This window comes from Rhinatrema bivittatum, chromosome 2 (assembly GCF_901001135.1).
Source record: "Rhinatrema bivittatum chromosome 2, aRhiBiv1.1, whole genome shotgun sequence".
Classification (NCBI taxonomy): Eukaryota; Metazoa; Chordata; class Amphibia; order Gymnophiona; family Rhinatrematidae; genus Rhinatrema; species Rhinatrema bivittatum.
The window spans coordinates 54053001-54073130 of record NC_042616.1 but is presented as its reverse complement, the minus strand read 5'-3'; positions in this window follow the sequence as shown (position 1 = coordinate 54073130).

The following is a 20130-nucleotide window of genomic DNA, read 5'->3' as shown; positions in this document are numbered from 1 at the left end:
TTTTTAATTCTTTATGATTAGAGATTTGTCTCAAAACATTCGGAAGGGAGTTCCAAAGTATGGGACCGGCTATGGAAAAGGCTCTTTCTCTTGTAATGTTTAATCTTGCAAGTGGAACTGTGGGTCTTCAAGCAAGTTTTTGCTGGCAGATCTCCGGTTCCTAGATGGCTTATAAAGCCTGAGGGCTGTACATAACCAGATGGAGTCCTGGGCATTTATAAGTGAATGTATTAGGGATAATATTTTAAATTTCACTCTGTACTTGATTGGGAGCCAATGTAATTTATATAATATAGGTGTAATATGATCTCTAATTGGGGAACCTGTTAGTAACTGGGCTATAGCATTCTGAATCATCTGTAAAGGTTTTATTGTAGAGTCAGGTAGGCCCAAATAAAGGCCATTGCAATAGTCCAGTCCCGAGAAGATGAGGGCTTGAAGCACTGTTTGAAAATCAGATTTAAATAAGAATGGCTTTAATCTTTTTAAAGTGTGCAATTTGAAAAGCGAACTTTTTACTATATTCGAAATATGCTGTGTTAGTGATAGATTGGTATCCAATTGAATTCCTAGGTTACAAGTTACTCTTTTAATAGCTATCAATTCGTTGTCTATTGTGATTGATGGTGGTGGACAGTTTACTGGATTTTTGATCACACTTAGTAATAAGATCTCAGTTTTTTTGGTGTTCAGTTTAAGTCTGCTGTGCGTCAGCCATTGTTCAATTGTCTTGATATAGATTTTACTCAACGAAATAGTATCGGCCCAAGATGATTTATACGGGATAAAGATTTGTATGTCATCCGGGTAAATCTTAAATTGGATATCTAGGGCAGATAATATTCGACATAATGGTAACAGATAGATGTTAAATAATACTGGTGACAAAGAAGATCCTTGTGGGACACTGGTAGATTGAACATAGATTTGAGAGGAGCTGTCTTTAAGATTAATTTGCTAACAACGATTTGTGAGGTAGCTTTTGAACCAGTCTAAAACTGTATTTTGAAAACCAATAGCTTGAAGTCTGGATGTTAGTATTTTATGATCAAGTGTATCAAATGCCACTGAGATATCCAATAATATTAGCAGAAAATCTGTGTTTGAGTCAAAGCCCCTGATATATGTATCGAATGAAGAGAGAAGTGTTTCCGTTGAGTAGCCTTTCCTGAACCCGTGCTAGTTTGGATGTAGTATATCATGTTCTAGGAGATATTCATTTAACTGATATAGAACAAAAGATTCTATTGTTTTGGAAAGAGAAGTTAGCATAGCAATTGGTCTAAGATTAGAGAGATCCTGAAATGATATTGACTTTTTCTTTTGAATTGGAGTGACAGAGGATATTTTTAATTGTGTTGGACAAATCCCAGTTTCTGGTGATTGGTTTATTATTGAACAAATAGCATCAGAACAGATTTTCCCCAAACTTTTAAAGAGAATACCAGAACAAGGGTTCAGTGGAGAATTGGATATTTTTTGTTTATTAATTATTTTTTGGACAATTTCCTCCGAAATTTTTATTTTATTTATTTTATTTAATATATATTTCTATACCGGACTTCACGAATAGAATTCACATCAGGCCGGTTTACATGGAACTTAGGGGATAAACAAGTGTAACCAAAAACAAGAAGGCTGAATCAAGCAAAGTTACATAAAACAAGGGCATTGAACTTGGGGGCTAGAGTAGCCAGGAAGAAAGGTAGAGCGGAAATTAGCAACAAATAAATAAATAAATAAAATAAAATTATTGAAGGAAGACCAATGATAAACTGGAGTTTGATCATTTTGTGGATATCCTGAAAACCAGACCGGTTTGTGGTCCTTGAGGACCAGAGTTGGCCAACCCCTGTACTAAGCATTTTACCCATAGACAAAGAGTAATACAGTAAATCAGGGCTGACAAGCTCTGGTCTTTAAGAGCCGCAGACAGGTACAAACTAAGCCTGGGATTCATCATTCCGCTATAATTATAGCCTGAATGATGAATGATGAGTCCCCTTTCCCTTGTTTAAATGTTATTGTCACGATTCGACAGTTATCTCGTGCGATAACGCCCTAATACACGCGATGATGGCCCATCGCGTTTTGATAAACGACCCTGTTAAGATTGTGAGCCCTCCAGGGGACAGGGAAATACGTTACGGTACCTGAATGCAATCCGCTTTGGAGCGCCTGAAAGGCGAAATATAAATAAATAAAAAAGAAATAAATCGCTAAGCAGACAGCATGACGCAATCGATTTTAGGCCCCGGCCAGAGGGAAACACAAGTAAATCATTTACCTGATATGTAGTGTGAAACTGTATATTTCATTGTTATTGATTTTTTATTTTTTTTTAGTTTAGAGCTGGTCCGTGATAATTTCCTTGATGTTATCCAACTTTCATAGATATCAGTGAAGGCGGGAGTGGAGTGGGGGGGGGGAGGGGTGTAGAAACCTATGTCCTACGCTGGCTGCCTCTGCGTTTCAGCTCAGAGATTGTTCCTAGCACAGGATGGAAGGTGCAATTTTATCCTCGTCTGGCTCATAAAAGCGTGCGTGCATTCAGGAGATGCCTGTGGGTGGCGTGGAGGGATTTAATGCAACGGCTAGAACTGCTCCTTGCCCTGCACTTGTTGAATTTTTTTTTTTTTTCCTCTAAGTGATGTTGCCCTCAGCTTATAGAAAATGAACTCAGATTCGCCAGAACCAAACCAGGTCAAAGCATGATCTGGTTTGCAAAGACAAATTCATGTGACCCCCTTCTTGTGTCTTGTCTGTCGCACCCTGCAGCGCTGACTCTCGCCACAGTGCCTGAACTCTTTATGGCACTGCTGGATGCAGAAAGGGGATTTATATTGCCAGGACCTGCTTACAGGTGAGTATATGGGGACATATTTTGGAAACATGGCAGAGCATCCAAAGTTGGCTGAGGTTTCAAACGGGCCTCAGTACCACTGCTTGTTACTGTCTCCTCACTCACTTCACAAGCACTCAGGGGCTGATATGCCAAAGAGTTTTTCCCATTGGCAGTTACAAGCCTAAACACCTTGCTGGGCAGACTCGCAGGGCCAGATTTAAGACTTTGGCACCCATAGGCAGAAAGACATGGCAGTGCCCCTTTGAAGCTGTGCCAGCTCATGGCCCTGAAACCAGCAGAAGCAGGCTTATCTTTGGCCTTCCATAGTTGGTGCCTTTAAAAATTTGACGTCCTCGGAGACAAGATGGCCGCTCACTGAGGAGCACGCGAAAGCCCTGCTCTTCTTGCCTCTGAACATTTTTCTTTCTTTCATTTGATCTATTGCTGCGACAATACTATGCCCCACACTAAACGAAAGGCAAAGTTGAAGGGAGTGATTCCTCATATTTCCTTACCGGATTCGACACAGCGTAGCATAGCAGAGTGCTTCGGCTTGCCCCCAGCGTTAGCTCCCGTTGAGATGACCGCAGAGGAGAGGGACCTAGAGCGGGGCCTCTCTCTTCAGGTCGACAAGATCTCCCTGAGTCCGGCAGCGCTGGCGACACCGTCTCCTCCGGGTTCTGGCACGTTAAAGCCAGGAATAAGACCGGAAGACCCCCCCCAAGAGAGCGCACCAGAGTGGAAAGAGCAGCAAAAGACAGAGGGGGAATATGAAATATTGCCAGCGATAACGCCTGGAATACAGGCAATAGACGGGACGCCCGTTCACGGGGCCCTCGAAATGATTTCCTCTACCCCTGTAGACGCGAGTACACCGCTTCCTTCTGGCCCTGGGATGATCATCATGCGAGACTCGGGAGAAAGTTCCATGGCCCAGGTTGGTTAAATTAAGGTTGTTAAACCAGCCATCATTACTTTGGACGCGCTGTGGAATGCCATAGTGAGACTGAGACATCAATATCTTCATTAACTGAAGTTGTAGTCAAAACTAATAATGCTCTTAAAATGGATTCTCATGCATTAACAAATCAAGAGGGGAAAATGCTAAGTTTAGACTCTCGAGTAAAAGCAGTGGAGAAAATTCAGCAGCATTTGATACAGACAGAGGGGGAAGTTTCAAGGAAAATTGAGAACATTGAAAATTCAATTTGTGTGCTGAATTTGAGAGAACGTAACTTTCCTATAATCAAACAACTGGTTCCAGTTCAACTCTTTAAGAACTATGGGGCGGATTTTAAAAGCCCTGCGCGCGTAAATCCTTCCGGATTTACGCGCGCAGGGCACTCGTGTGCCGGCGCACCTATTTTGCATAGGCCGCCGACGCGCGTAAAGCCCTGGGACGCGCGTAAGTCCTGGGGCTTTCTAAAATGGGCGGGGAGGGGGCGTGCCGCGGTATTTCGGGGGCGTGGTGCCGGCCCGGGGGCGTGGTCGAGGCCTCCGGACCAGCCCCTGGGTCGGGTGATGGCGCGCGCAGATTTACGTCTGCTTTTAGCAGGCATAAATCTGCCAACAAAGGTAAGGGGGGGTTAGATAGGGCCGGGGGGGGTGGGTTAGGTAGGGGAAGGGAGGGGAAAGTGGGGGGAAGGTGGGGGGAGGGTGAAGGAAAGTTCCCTCTGAGGCCGCTCCGAAATCGGAGCGGCCTCGGAGGGAACAGGCAGCGTGCGCTGGGCTCGGCGCGCGCAGGTTGCACAAATGTGCACCCCCTTGCGCGCGCCGACCCCGGATTTTATAAGATACGCGCGGCTACGCGCGTATCTTATAAAATCCTGCGTACTTTTGTTCGCGCCTGGTGCGCGAACAAAAGTACGCGATCGCGCAATTTTTTAAAAATCTACCCCTATGTGTCTCAGGTTCTAAAAATCCCAGTTGCTTGTATGCCGGTGATTGTTAAGGCATATTATTTACCACAAGTTAAATGTCAAACTCAGTCTGGAGAAAGTAAAGAAGAAAATCCACCTTTGGAAACATCGTTGAATCTGTCTGAACTTCTTCAAAATTCCCAAGAGATGGAAATTATGCAAAGAGGGACACTTCTAGTAACATTTGCCTTTTCATCTGATAGGGATAATGTGTTAAGATTTTTCTTTCGATCACGTTCATTAATGTTCTATGGGCAAAACATTTGGGTGTATCCAGATCTCACTAAGAGTACACAGACATGCCGGAAAAAATTCCTTGCCCTTCGACATGAGGTCTTACCTAAAGGGGGGGTACTTAATGTTAAGATACCCCTGTAAATGTTTGGTTAAGTATAACAATGTTAATTATGTGTTCTTTGAACCAGACCAACTTAAAGTGCTCTTGGGCGTTTCATCTTAATGTTTCCCGGCGATTGTAAAGTAACTGGGGTTTCTCAGTGTTTCTTTATTTTTTCTTGGATGCTTCCGCTCGATTTTCCTTTGTTTCCCCCACTTTTCCTAGTACTATATGGGGTTGAAGGGTTATTTTTCAAATGATCTGCAGATTCTGTTTGTATTTCTGTTAGACATTTTTGTAAACCTAATTTTTCTGATGCAAGATTCTTCTTGTCAATTATGTTAAATTGCAATAAAAATAAAATTAAAAAAAAAAACCAAAAAACAACTTTGACGTCCTAGGCCAGGGATGGACAACTCCAGTCCCAAAGAGCCACAAACAGAGCCGGGGTTTCAGGATAGCCAGAATGAATAGGCATGAGATAGATTTGTATTTATTTATTTATTTATTTATTTAAAGATTTTGTATACCGACATTCGTTTAGAAAACATCACATCGGTTTCCATAGAACAAAACGTGGCCAACAGGGCTTTACATAGAAACTGAATGTACTAACTAGTATGGGGGGGGGGGGGGGAGGGGTAGAAGGAAAGGGGCTTTACAGTGAAACTGTTAAAAGAACTAGGAAGGGGGGGAGGGGGGAGAGGGATAAAGGAAACCAAGGTTATGTTGCACAAATAATTAAATGCAGAAACATAGTTAAATGCAAATGTAGCTTATGTACAATAATAATATACTATAGGGAGAGAGTTAGGTAGGGAGGATTTAAGTCAGGACCTGTAGGGCGAGGGGAGGGGTGGAGCGGGTGAGAGGGGCGGAAAGGTGCAGGGGAAAAGGGGTGAAAAGAAGAGCGGCTCAAGTGTAGGCTCATGTGAACAACCAAGTCTTGAGGTTCTGTCTGAATTTCTTAGGGCACGTTTCAAGGCGTAGGTGGGTGGGCATAGCATTCCATAGAGAGGGACCAGCTAGGGATATTGCACGTTGTTTGGTGGCTGTGAGATGGAAGAGTTTGGGAGAGGGAGTGTGAATGTTTGTAGTGTAGGGCGTTCTGGTGGGTCTGGAAGAGGAATGGATGTGTAAACTGTCTGGGAACCAGAGCATGTCAGGATTGTGTATGGCTTTGTGGATGAGGGTAAGAGTTTTGAATTGAATTCTGGCTGCGATGGGGAGCCAGTGAAGTTGTTTGAGAATGGGTGTAATATGTTCTTTTCTGCGGGTGCCTGTTAGTACTCGTGCGGCTGCATTTTGAAGCAGCTGTAGGGGGGCAAGGCTGTTCTTTGGGAGACCTAGAAGTAGAGCGTTTGAGTAGTCTATTTTGGATAATATTAGGGCTTGCAGGGCAGTTCTAAAGTCGTTGAGGTGCAGGATAGGTTTAAGTTTTTTGAGGGTGTGTAATTTATAGTAACAGTCTTTAATGGTGGAGGAGATAAATTTCTGTAGGCTGAATTGAGGGTCAAGTGTGACGCCTAGGTCTCTTACAGATTTTTGCCTGCTCTGCCTTCGTTGTATGCAAATAAATCTCATGGCTATTCATTCTGGATGTCCTGAAAACCAGACCGGTTTGCGGCCCTTGAGGACCGGAGTTGGCAATCCCTGGGCTAAAAAGGCCTGAGGCCCCATCTTAGTTCCCACCGCCAGCACTGAAACAACCCCAAAGCCCCACTACACCAAATTCCCTTTTTTTGCAATGCCTTCTCCCCCCAAAATTTTAATCTCTTCCCTCCCCCCATGCAATAAAAGACACATATTCCACTTGGCAGCCCCTTCCAAGCCCTATCCTTCCCCTTGATTACCCCCTCATTATTAGGAACCCCTGGGCCTGTCATGGGGCAGGAGTGATTCCCAGTCGTTCCTGCGCTGCTGGCGCCATCATCCAAAAGGTGCAGGCTGATCAGCGGCTCTCCTTTGCCCTGCACACGTGGGACAAAAGGAAGCCTCGGGTTAGTCATCACCATTTTGGATGATGGTGCTGGCAATGCTGGGACTTCAAGCCCTTGTACCTTCAAGGGACAGCCCCAGAAGTTAGTAGGGAGGAGGGGTGACACCAGGGAGGGTGGTCTTTTCTTACGTTGTGGGTAGGGGGGGCTGCAGTTGGCATCTAGGGGCTGGGGCTTAGAAATTAATACTTTTGAGACGAGCTATGTCAAAAATGGGGATTTGGTGCAGCGCATGGAACGTTCTAAGTCAGGACTTCAAGGCCCTTTGTGCATCAGCCGGGAAAGGCTGGGGTTGGATCGCACATTTCCACAGGTAGAAATGTGTGGACACTAGAGTCCTGGAAATAGTTGAAATCGCTGAGCCCTAGTGTAATAGGAAGCAGGAACGGGATATTACCATCCCAGGGTATTATGGTTGATAAATGGCTCTAGATTTTTGGGACAGATTGATCCTGTCCTGATTTTACCCTGCTGCCTGCAAGGACATGTAGTTCTGGTGTCCTTATTGATGTCTCTTGAAAAGCAAGAATTCTAGACTGTACAGGCAGTGCAAAAAAGCCAGGACTAGATCAGCCAATGCTGACAATTATGGGGGAGTAGCTCTTTAACATTAGGGACACAATAGTGGCAACTGAAATAGAGGGATACGTTCAGTTGCTACGGATTGCTCTGTACATGGGATTAACATCCTGAGCTCCATACAGGATGGGGAAAAGAAGTGGATTCTAACCTGATGACCGACATAGCAGGAATGGTGCATAAAGCTGATTATGAGTGGCAGGACGATAAGAGCATGATCCATTGTGTCTCAGCTGGCTTTCTGTGAGGTGTGACAGTGCGATCAGAACCCATGTCTAAATATTAAGTCCTCTACAGCCACGTCTGATGCGCGACCGCGAAGCATACAGAGATCCCCAGTGAATTAAGGTCCTAGTCCTTAAAATATTTAACTATGAGTCGAGAAATATCACAGATATCACGGAATGTGTGATGAAACCGTTCATCTATCACTAATTCTCTGTGACCTTGAGCAATTAACCTTATCTCTCTCTGCCTCAAACTCAAGCTGGATTTTGCAATAGCAATATAGTAAGTGATGGCTAAATAAATAAATTGGCCCATCGAGTCTGCCTTGTTATTCCTGTCTACACTGCAAGGATATATCCCAGCTTTCAGTCGTAGAAGCTTGATATCGCTTCATATCCAAATCTGTTGGCATTGTCTTTGGTTTTCCACCACCCCTGGATAACATAGGAACACAGTAAATGATGGCAGATAAACACCAAATGGTCCATCCAGTTTGTCCCGCAAGGTGTGCAGACATTTTAACTGCCACTCTGTGCAGATGATCCCTTCATCTTCTTGTTTAGTGTTGTATCTGCCTCTCCCCCCAATTCAAGAAAAGGTTATCACATGTTACTGTTATCCCAGCACTTCAGTTTTATCTTCTTGCCACTAGGGATCCTTAGTATTTATCCCACAATTAATCCAACACCCAGTCCCCCTCCACCTGTAAGGAACTAGCCCAGGTCACTGTTAAAGGAGCTGCAAGCTACCTGATCTGAACAAAATGGAGTCTTGACAAGATAAGATGGATGCTGTAAGTTGAACAAAAACAGTTTGTCACCATATAATAAACAGGACATTGTTTTCCACAGCTGAAATTAGCTGAGACAGCTAGACACTTATTAAACCTTCTATGGCCTTGACAGACATTTTATCCCACCAAGAAGTATATTCTGATCAACAAGGTATATCTCTGCCAGCATATGTGCTCACCACATGAATGATGCTGTGATAATGCCCTTAACACACAAAAAAACCCTTTTAATTCAATCAATCATATTCCAGTGATCTATGGTATGACCAATCATACTGCCTGCTTTAGGATCTTAAGCATGTGAAGGAACTGATAAGGCCCATGAAAGTCCTAACAAAAGCTAAAAGGACCAGGCCCCCACCTGCAACTCTCTCTCTCTGGAAAGCCCACCTGTAAATTCTCCCAGGATCCCATCTGTAACTTCTCTTGGCCTGCTGTCTCTGGCCTAGCATGAGGCATCCCTGGACTGCATGGATGTCATGAATCTGTCTCTTTCAAAGCTGGGCCTGCATGTTAACCAGACCTTGAACCAGACAGCCAAGACCGCTCGGGCGTCTGCACGCTTCTACAAGGCATATGTAAAATTAGGCTAGCTTACTTGTTTATGCTGAATATTCAGAAAGCAATGTTTCTATAAAGTGCAGGGTGAGATTAAGCTGACATAAGGAGGCCAATATTCAAAACTAAATATTTAAATGAATAACTTGGGTAACTTGTGAGTTAGATGGATAACTTGGATAATCTGGTATTAGATGAATAACTTGTGAGTTAGATGAATTAACATGTGAGTTATCTATCTAAATGGCTTTGAATATTAACCTCGAGGTGTTTTAAGACACTTGGACATAGAATTGTGCTTATATGTCAAACCACAAATTTAACACCTTGTCTAATGTACCATAATTTGTATCTGTTGTGAGCTATTTCCTGCCACAATAGCACTCTAATGAACCAAGGTGAACATGAAAAGGCCTAACTATATAATGAGCCAGGTTGTTAATTCTGAGGTCTATGCATTTCAGAAAGTTTGTGGGTCAAATTCCCTACACCCCATGTCTTAGTAAAAATAATTGTTCCTCCTTTATACTCTTTAAAAGCCTGCATGCAGTCAAATTGCAATCCATAGAGAGGTTAACAGGGAAGAACATTGAGAAAGAAATTGATGATTCAGCTTTTGGAAGCTAATTGATGAAATATCCTCTCTATATATCTTCTTTACTTTTGTTTTAATTATGTATGTTTCGTTGTATGCCACCTAGAGCCTAGGCAGTCAGGGTTCAAATCACGCTTCTCCTCCGTTGCCCCAGATAGCAGCTTAGATTGTAAACTCCCTCTGTACCTGGACTGTAAGTCACCTTCAGCATGAGTTTGGAAAGGTGCGTAATTAAATCCAAATCCAAAGAAGTAAGAGTGGGAATAATTGCACATATTCTAAATCCTCCCACATTAAAAAAAAAACAAAACTCTGGTGTACAAAACTGGACTCATAATACCACATTATCACAGTGCATCTTGTATATCACAAACCCACTGTCAGGCCGATACAGTACAGTGCGCTCCGATGGAGTGCACTGTTAACCTGCTCTTGGACGCGCATTTTCCCTTACCCCTTATTCAGTAAGGGGAGGAAAACGCGCGTCCAACCCGCAGCACCTAATAGGGCCCTCAACATGCAAATGCATGTTGAGGGCCCTATTAGGTATACGCGCGGGATACAGAAAGTAAAATGTGCAGCCAAGCCGCACATTTTACTTTCAGAAATTAGCGCCATTTCTTCCGGCGCCAGGAAAGTGCACAGAAAAGCAGTAAAAACTGCTTTTCTGTGCACCCTCCGACTTAATATCATAGCGATATTAAGTCGGAGGTCCCGAAAAATAAAAAAAGTAAAAAAAAAAAAAATTGAATTCGGCCCGTGGCTGTCGGGCCGAAAACCGGACGCTCAATTTTGCCGGCGTCCGGTTTCCGAGCCCGTGGCTGTCAGTGGGCTCGAGAACCGACGCCGGCAAAATTGAGCGTCGGCTGTCAAACCCACTGACAGCCGCCGCTTCCGTCAAAAAGGAGGCGCTAGGGACGCGCTAGTGTCCCTAGCGCCTCCTTTTACCTGGATCTACCGCGTCACCTAATTTAAATAGAGAATCGCGCGCACTGGCGAAGGGCCGGTGCGTGCGCCGGGAGAGCAGGCGTTCGTCCGCTCTCCCGTGGACTTTACTTTATCGGCCCGAGTGTAATTTAACCGATCTGCTAGTAGTATCTTTCTCATTGTCCTTGGTCAGTCTGGCTATGGGAGACCCCAGACAAACTCTAGGTTATGTACTCGTCCGCAATCCATAGGAGGTCTTAACAAACTAATATACATTTGTAAGGAGAAGGACCTCCCTTTGGTTCTAGAGAAGGAACAAAATCAAGTGACCCAGGCACGGGAGGTGATGCTGTCACTGGGATGGAACTACCTATATACAAAATAAGAAGCATTTAGTATGATCAAGTGGGCTAAAAATCGAAACAAATGCATTTCATATCACCATGAAGCCTCGCAAAAGGCTGACACTACAGATCTTACAATCATCAGGTGCAATATGTCCTGGCAGTACTTTGTTGTTAAAAATCAACGTACATGCAAGGATGGCAATTTAACTTGCTCTGTTCCATTCCTTAACTTCGGTTGGATATCCTCCTGCCTTTTTTTTTTTTCTCTATAGACGACCCCATCTTCCCCATCCCATTTGTGCCCAATAGCTTCAATAATGAAATCTTAACTCTGCATCGGATGTATGCCCTTTTTATACCATGTTTCATGTAATGCCTTAGTGCTACCCAAAACAGCCACTCAGGGTTAACCCTGTGACTACTTGGAGGGTCCTGTCAAGTACTGTCCAGGCCCATCTGCACCTGCGCATGTGACGGGCCCCTACACTGCTAATCTTCCACCCATCAACTGGAGTCCCATTTGCCTTTGTCTAAGTACCCCACCCACACGTTATCCCGTGATGGTTTCTATAGATACCGAGACCCCACACAGCCCAAGGCTCACACAAGTCCTAGAAATGCATCTGCAGATCAAATAAAAAAAAACTAAAACGAATCTGGGATCATCATTGAAAGATAGAACTAACAAACTGATAGGGTCAATTATTTCACAATAGGACCTTAACGGGCGCGATAACTACACCTATTTTTTAGTAATGAAGCATTGTACAAATTTTTTAGTAATGAAGCATTGTACAAATCAGCTCCTCTTGTTATACTTTTCATCCATTAGAATGACTACAAATGTTTACTGATGTCAATATTACTATGAATACCTCAGAATGTTTCTGTAACACGACCCCTCCCCCCCCCCCCCCCCCCCCGATTCCAAGTACCTCTAGCAGCAGGCGCTATATATATATCATTTTGATAAATCTAGGGGATAAAAGGTTTATTAACAAATCATAGAACGGTGGATGGAAAAAAGTATTCATTTTCAAACAGGAATAGATAAAATAAGGATTCTTGTGGTTAATGCTAACTAGACAAGTTTCACTGTACTTAAGCAGTGCCTGGTGAGCTTCAGGAAAGCCTGTCCTCACAAATTTAGACAGGTAGAACTGGGACAGTGACTTGGCACAGATCTGGCTCCCTCAGCACTCCCAGCTAAGACTGAGAGTGGGAGTGCAGAGGAACCACACTGGGCTAGGTCACACGAGAGAGAGAGAGGTGGGACCCAGGTCCCCTGTCTTCCTGAACAACAGCAATGCTGAATGCTGCTACATTGCACCACTTTATGGAAACTGGGGAAGCGTGCCTTCTAAGCCTTACTTTGGGTTGCATGGCTGAGTGCATTCATTCTTAACAGAAAAAGAGGGAGGCCTTGGGGTTAACCTTTGTGTTATTCTTGGACTTCCCTGCTTATATTTAGTTAATTATTAAATGCTTACATTAATGAGCTATAGCATGGAAGCTTTTAGAAAACATTTTGTATTTTATTATTTTGTATTATTGTCTTGCTTACTCTTTTTAATATTTTATGGGGCAATTTTTTAATTTAGTTTTATTTTATTTCATTTTAAGTTTATTTTCTTACTAATTTTATAATTTACAAGTGCTTTTATATAATTAAAGTTACTTGTTTTATTAGACCAGGATTAATACTTGGTCTTAGTCATAGTGTAAACCGACATGAAGTGATAAAATGTTCGGTATATAAAAATGTTAAATAAATAAATAAATAAATCCCAGATTTTAAACATTATTATTGGTCAGTCTTGTTGAAGAGTGGTATGGCGAAGCAAAGGATAAACATTGGACACCAATGGAACGTGCTTGAGCTAAAGATGTCAAACCCCTGCTCCCTCTTTTGGGGGAACCGGGAACAATTTAAATTGGATAAAGACCTGGGCGTGGCGCAAACATTTGTTTCTCCAGATCTGAGGGTTTGGAGATTGATCTCACATGTGAGGAGGCCGCCACCCATCACAACTCTGACCTCCTGGAGTGTTTGAGCAAGTCCCTTTCTTCTGTGGGTGATGATCTGTCAATTGTTTCACAATGCCTCTTTTGTCTCACTGGAAGAATTCAAAATGCATTTTAATGTGCCAAATATTTCTGTCTTCTGTTACCTCTACATTAAGGGTTTCTTTGCTAGAAAACCAAATCAATCTAGATGTAGCAGAGAGCTTACCACTTATAAACGTTTGGTCTCTGTGCATTCCAAAAATAATGGATTGATATCTTGTTGGTTTATAAAAATCAACAATGATATATGTGTGTGCCTGAAGTCTGAAATCAACACAGAGATTCTGGCTTAGGCCAAGCTGCAAAGGAGTCTGGGTTTCTGAAATTCTGGCCATGAGGACCTCACATTAACCCTAGCTTGGAGAGACATCTGGACTGCATTTGAAGCTGTTCAAATGTGATGGAGGGTCACGAGGTCACATGGAGCATATGGACAAGGTTACGTTCTCACAGGATACTGTCTCGACTTCAGGGGCCCAGTGAAACTGGAGTTCCCCAATTCCCCCTGAGGATGAAAGACTGACAGGACAAAGAACTAACAGAAGATTGACAGTGAGCGGCAGGCATGTGGGCCTCAACTGGGCCTTAATTGGGCCTCAAAGTGGGAGGAGAAATAGGGAAACTTAGATTTAATTTATCTTATTTTGACACAAGACACGTGGTACATGATACTCCCATTCATGGATTCCTATTAGGGATCATTGTATGTTTCACCCATAAAAAGCCAGCACTCACTGACATACAGGAAGACACAGAGTGGTACGTCTCTAACAGAGAGACCTGTGACTCCGTCTCTCCCAGAGGTACCAGGATTGCTTTTTGATATGCAATGATAAACTTAAATTTGTTTCTGCTAACTTTGGTGTGGTACCTTTGTGTTCATGGAGCAGCGACGTTAAGGTGATTTAATGCTTAACAACTGTGCACCAGAAACTGAAATCCAGCTGGGAAACTGATTTAACCATGAAGGTCGGTATAGAAAAATGTTAAATAAATAAATAAATTTAGGGATCCACTTTACTGAGGATGACTGGAATACTTTGTTTGATAGGTTGAGGAAGTGCAACTCATTAAGTGCCAGTGTTCAGGAAACTGGTTGCAAAATTTACTATTGCTGGTATTATACTCTAGAGCAGGGGTTCTCAACCCAGTCCTCGGGACACACCTAGCCAGTCAGGTTTTCTGCATATCCACAATGAAATTGCTACTCCTGGGGGAATTCTGGGCAAAAAAATGTAAAATTCTGCACACAAAAACTGAAAATTCTGCAAAATTCTGCAAACTTTATATTGGTCAAAATAACACAATTTACATGACAGTCTTTAAGTAATTACATTTTAAATTATTACAGAAAAAAGTTATTACTTAAAATTGCAGAATTTTAAATATTTTGAGCAGAATTTCCCTAGAAATTCACTGTAAGAGTGTCCCTTCCACATACACACACTCTCACACAGGCTCCCTCACTCTCTCGCACACACACACACATCCCCTCATATAGGCTCCCTCTCTGAAACCCACACTCAAGCATCCCCCGCACTCCCCCTCTTACCAACCAAGCTGTCTCTCGCACTCCCCCACATCCCCTCTCCTCTCTCACACACACATTCTCTCTCACGGTATCCCCTCCCCTCATATAGGCTCCCTCTCTCTGAAACCCACACGCAAGCATCCCCCCACCCACCCTCTCTTACCTCCCATGCTCTCTCTCACACCCTCCCCAACCCCCTCTTACCAACCATGCTCTGTCACCCCCCCCCCCTCACACACACATTCTCTCTCACCAGCATCCCTACCCATGCTCTCTCTCACACCCTCCTGCTCTCTCTCACCCTCTTCTCCCCGACACACATTCTCTCTCACCAGCATGCCGCGGGACCCATGCCATTCGCGGCGAAGATGAAGGCCCAGCGCTCTGTTCGCGGCACACGGGGGCCTTCCCTTTTTGCTGCGAACGGCGCCCCGGGCCTTCATCTTCGCCGCGAACAGAGTGTGTGCCGCGGGACGCGCTCCGTTCGCAGCATGCTATTTTCTGCCTGTCCCGCGATGGCCGCTGTCCTTCCAGTTTTGAATAGTCTTCCGGCGAGGGAGGAAATCGACGAGGGAGGAAATCTGCGAGGAGAAGGAGGAAATCTGCGGGAAGGAGGAATTCTGGGCAAATTCTGCATTCCGCAGTAGCGCAGAATTCCCCCAGGAGTAAATTGCACAAGAGAGATCTGCATGCATTGCCTCCATTGTATGCAAATCCATCCCATTCATATTCAGCGTAGATATCCTGCAAACCCTGACAGGCTAGGTGTGTCCCCGAGGACTCAGTTGAGAACCCCTGCTTCAGAGGAACTGTTTCAGTTTGGATGGAAATCCTCCTCCTCCCCTGCTAGCAGAATTGTGGAGAAAGGGGGAATCTGTTTTTTGCTTTTGGCCTGCCAAGTGATTCAAATGTTTTGGACAGAGATGATTTCAAGGCTCTACAGAATCAAATGTGTCAGAGTCCCCCCCTTAGGGCCTGCTGTTTTATTGGATAAGCCTAGGCCCCCAACTTAATAGAGGTGTTCCGCTATTAGACCACATGTTTGCTGCTGCAAGGCGTTCACTAGCGTTTTATTGGAAATGTCCCTTTTGGCTCCAGAGTGTTTGGAATGTATTTATATTGGAAAAGCTATCTTTTTGGTAAAGGAGAAATATCCTGATGCTGTGCTCAACTGGAAGCCTTTTATTGATGCAATAAAGGGGGAGAGTGGTTCTCTCTTTTGTTACTATTGATTTATCATGACCTTTATGGAGGTGTTTGACACCCCCTTTTTTGGGTACTATTTTGACTTGCAAACATGTTCTTTTTGTCTTTTCTCAACTTGAGCCCTTAAGGTAGTGCAGTGCTCCAGATGATGGAAATTGAAGCCTTAATATGTATGACTTGTATTTTGTTTGCCTGCTTCTGTGATACACGTTTTGCTGTTTATGGTTCTGATGTAATGTAATATGCACCTTTCTCAAGTGTTTTGTTTGTATGATGTACTTGTGTAAAGCCCTCTCACTTCTCAATTGCAGCTCTCCAGGTGGAAAGGGATAGTTACAGGGAGGAGTGTACGTTACACCCTCATGAAAAGCCTGGTCCACCTTAAGCCACAGACAGGAAGGGAATTCCGCTCTTAGGAGGTTCTCTTTAGAGAAGGTGATAAGAATCTAGGCCCCAGAGAAGAGAAGGAAGCCTAGGGAAAGGCAAAACTGCTGAGCTGTGAATGATATTGCTGGCTTTCGGGCCGATTCAGTACAAACGCAGGAGAGCGGACGAACGCCCGCTCTCCTGGCGCGCGATTCAGTATGTAAATAGGTGGTGGGTAGAAACGGGCAAAAGGAGGCGCTAGGGACACTAGCGTGTGCCTAGCACCTCCTTTTGACCCGGAGCGGTGGCTGTCAACGGGTTTGACAGCCCGCTAGGCACTAGGGACACTAGCGTGTCCCTAGCGCCTCCTTTTGACCCGGAGCGGCGGATGTCAATGGGTTTTGACAGCCGACGCTCAATTTTGCCGGCTTCGGTTCTCGAGCCCGCTGAACAGCCACGGACTCGGAAACCAGACGCCGGCAAAATTGAGCGTCCGGTTTTCGTCCCGACAGCCACCGGCTCAATTTAAATTTTTTTTCTTTTTTTTTTCTTTTTTCTTTTTTACACCCTTCGGGACCTCTGACTTAATATTGCTATGATATTAAGTCGGAGGGTGCACAGAAAAGCAGTTTTTACTGCTTATCTGTGCACTTTCCCAGTGCCGCCAGAAACTAATGCCTACCTTTGGGTAGGCGCTAATTTCTTAGAGTAAAATGTGCGGCTTGGCTGCACATTTTACTTTCTGTATCCTGCGCGCATACCTAATAGGGCCATCAACATGCATTTGCATGTTGAGGGCGCTATTAGGTGCCGCGGGTTGGAATCGCGTTTTCCGCCCCTTACTGAATAAGGGGTAAGGGAAAACGCGCGTCCAAGGGCAGGTTAACAGTGCACTCCGTCGGAGTGCACTGTACTGTATTGGCCTGTTTATTTTGTGAACTACAAAGGTAAGCAGAGCGGCTTCTGATTTGTTTTCTTGTTATTAGTAAGTTTATGAGAGAACAACCAAAGTCCAGCCTGAGTCTGTTCTCTGGCTTAGGGTGTCACATATGGTGTTAGCAATGGGATTTCTGGCACTAAACTGGGCCCAGGTAGAAAACCAAGCCAAAAAGAGAGAGGAAAAAAAGGAGATATTTGTTTTTTCCTTTTCTTGGGACTTCACTGCAGCAGCAGCCGAGAGATTGAGTCACAATAGGCTAAAGAGGATAGCTCCGCCTGGAGAGAAGGACTTGTTTAGAGAATCAGAGCCAAACAGCCAAAGTTCATTTTGTGTTTTAGTCCCTCCTTGATGGAAACTTTTGTTGTGTATGTACTTCCGAACAGGGCACAGCCAGTTAATTAACATGAAGTGAGTAATGCAGGCCCTCACGGAAGGGCAGTAGCAGCTTCAGAAATGGGTTCAAACCCTGCACAAACATTATGACCTGCAGCAGGGGCCACTGACACAGATGGCTCAAGCAATGCCACAACATGGACAACCCCAATGCCTACAGTATTGTTTAAAATGAGGTCGGTGAAGACCCATATGTTTTCTTAAATAATTTTGAAAGAACTGCCCACATGACTGGCTGGCCTTCTGGAGCTTGCTGGAAGCTAGCTAGGCCACCCGCCTAGCAGATCTACTTACCGGCAAGAGCCCAGCCACCTTTCAAGCTGCCAGTCCAGATGGGAGAGCCAGCTAATCTGATGTCAAAACTGCCATCCTGGAAAGAACAGAGTGTTGTGTTTGTGGCATAGTGTGGACTCCTGGTCCTGAGTGGTGATGACTCCTCCCATGGGGAGGGGCCCTGTGGGGAACCACAGTGATAGGCTAGACTCAGAAATCAGACACTGAAAGTGGAAAAGCCTTTATTATACAGCTGCAGGTAGATGGTACTTGCTTAGGAATAATGCAGCACTGCAGTCCTGTGATATCCAATATACTCAGACAGTCTCAGATGTAGAAGATCTCACCCGGATGTAGCAAGGTTGGTAGTGTTCCGCAGAGCGGGATAAGCCGAACCTGCAGGGTGGTAGTGGAGAACTGGAGCGAAGAGGTACTCACAGAGGAAGTAGTGCAGAGGTCTTCCTTGGTAGCAGGATGGAGGAAGGGACTCGAGGTCCATGGTGCAGGATACCCTGAGCTGGCAAGGCCCTCGAGGAGCAAGTACCTGGTAGCGATGAGGAATCCTGTTGAGAGAGAAGATAGACCCCTGAGGAGCAGTTGTCTAAGTTAGAGGAGCAGGTGCCCAGAACTTCTTACAGGAGCGAGGTACCCCGGAGGGTAGCGAGGAATCCAAGCGAGCAGCTTAGAAACAGGCAGAGAAGCAAAGCAAAGTCCTTGCAAACTCATTTGAATGGGAGCGGAATGGAGGCTAAATACCCGGAGGTATTGACGTCATGCGGTGGGGCGCCCCCAAGGTTCCCGCCATGAGGTGTTGATAAGCGTAGGTGACGTGCACGCCTAGGGAGGCCACAGGAAGAAGCATGGCAGACGGGGACGCCCATGCAGTGCTGGAGATGCCGCGGGTCTCGGCACTCAGCACCGAAGGCAACCAACTTCTCCATGGAGGCAGAGACAGGCAAAAGAGAGGTGAAGCTGAGCGGTCGCAGCCGTCTGCGACCGACAGATGCAACACAGAGTACATGACAGAAACATACCAGCAATAATTCTAGAGAAGCACCCTACAGCCTGGGGAAACTCCACAAAGCCTTTTGCATCAACTAAAAGATGCTGGATGGAAGTGGCTAAAACCAGACTTGAAATCAGGACTCAAGGTAGCCAATCACGTCCCCCCTGGAGCAGTTCCTGTATGAGCTAGATAGCTCTTGCAGAATTGGGTGTGTTGTACCCAGGACTCACCCTGGAAAAAGCATTGGAAATAACGGATGCATTCCATCAGGATCCCTGGTTTAGCAGCGAGAATGCAGGGCCCCAGCAATGGTCTTCAGAGCAGGACAGCTCTGATTTTATATTCAGGTCACAACCCCCAGAGTTCCCAGCTTGTTTCAATTGTGGAAGGCGAGGTCATTTGGCCAGAGATTATTGATACAAAGGATGTTGATGTCAACCTGGTAACTGTTAAGCGCCACACCCATTTTTTATGACACTTATGGCCAGGGGAGACAAGGAACACTTAGATTTTTTTTCAAAGCATAATTTTTTATTATTCAGTATAAGTATTCTTGGGAGATGCTGTTGCCACGTCTCTGACACACTAACTACCAGCATCTCATTGTATACAGGAAGTGATCCTTCTTTTATAGATAACATTCAATATTGAACACAGGTAGAAGGTTCTAGAGATTTGTGTGACTGCCCAAAGGATCATTTACATAGGTTGTCATGTCGACAGCATGATGCTGAACTGCCCTGATTACTTTTTTTTCCAGGTGTGGCCCATTTGCCTCACTCTCGAGATAGTCCTTTGTTCTGTTAAAATCTTACTGGTCAAGGTAATTAACACATCTGTGACTGTGTTTACAGAAACTCCTGAGAATAGTGCCTGAAGCTCCCACAGTTGGTTTCTTCTTTGTGACCCTATGAATAGGCATCACTTTTTCTGGCACCAGCTTGCCTGCCTGTCCAGCTGAATTTTGCAAGTCATTCTCAGCAATTAAAAAATACCTGCAGTACCTGAATGTAAACCGATGTGATATGTCAGATTGAATGTCGGTATATAAAAATAAATAAATAAATAAATAAGTCACTTAGAGTTCATTCAGCCAAAGCAGGCTAAAAAAAAACCCGAGGAATCTGGGGGGGGGGGTTCTTTCTCCATGTTGGTTTTCTGTTCAGGCATACTTCTCATAACACAGCCAGTACTAGTTGCTAAAGCATACACTGACAAGAGAG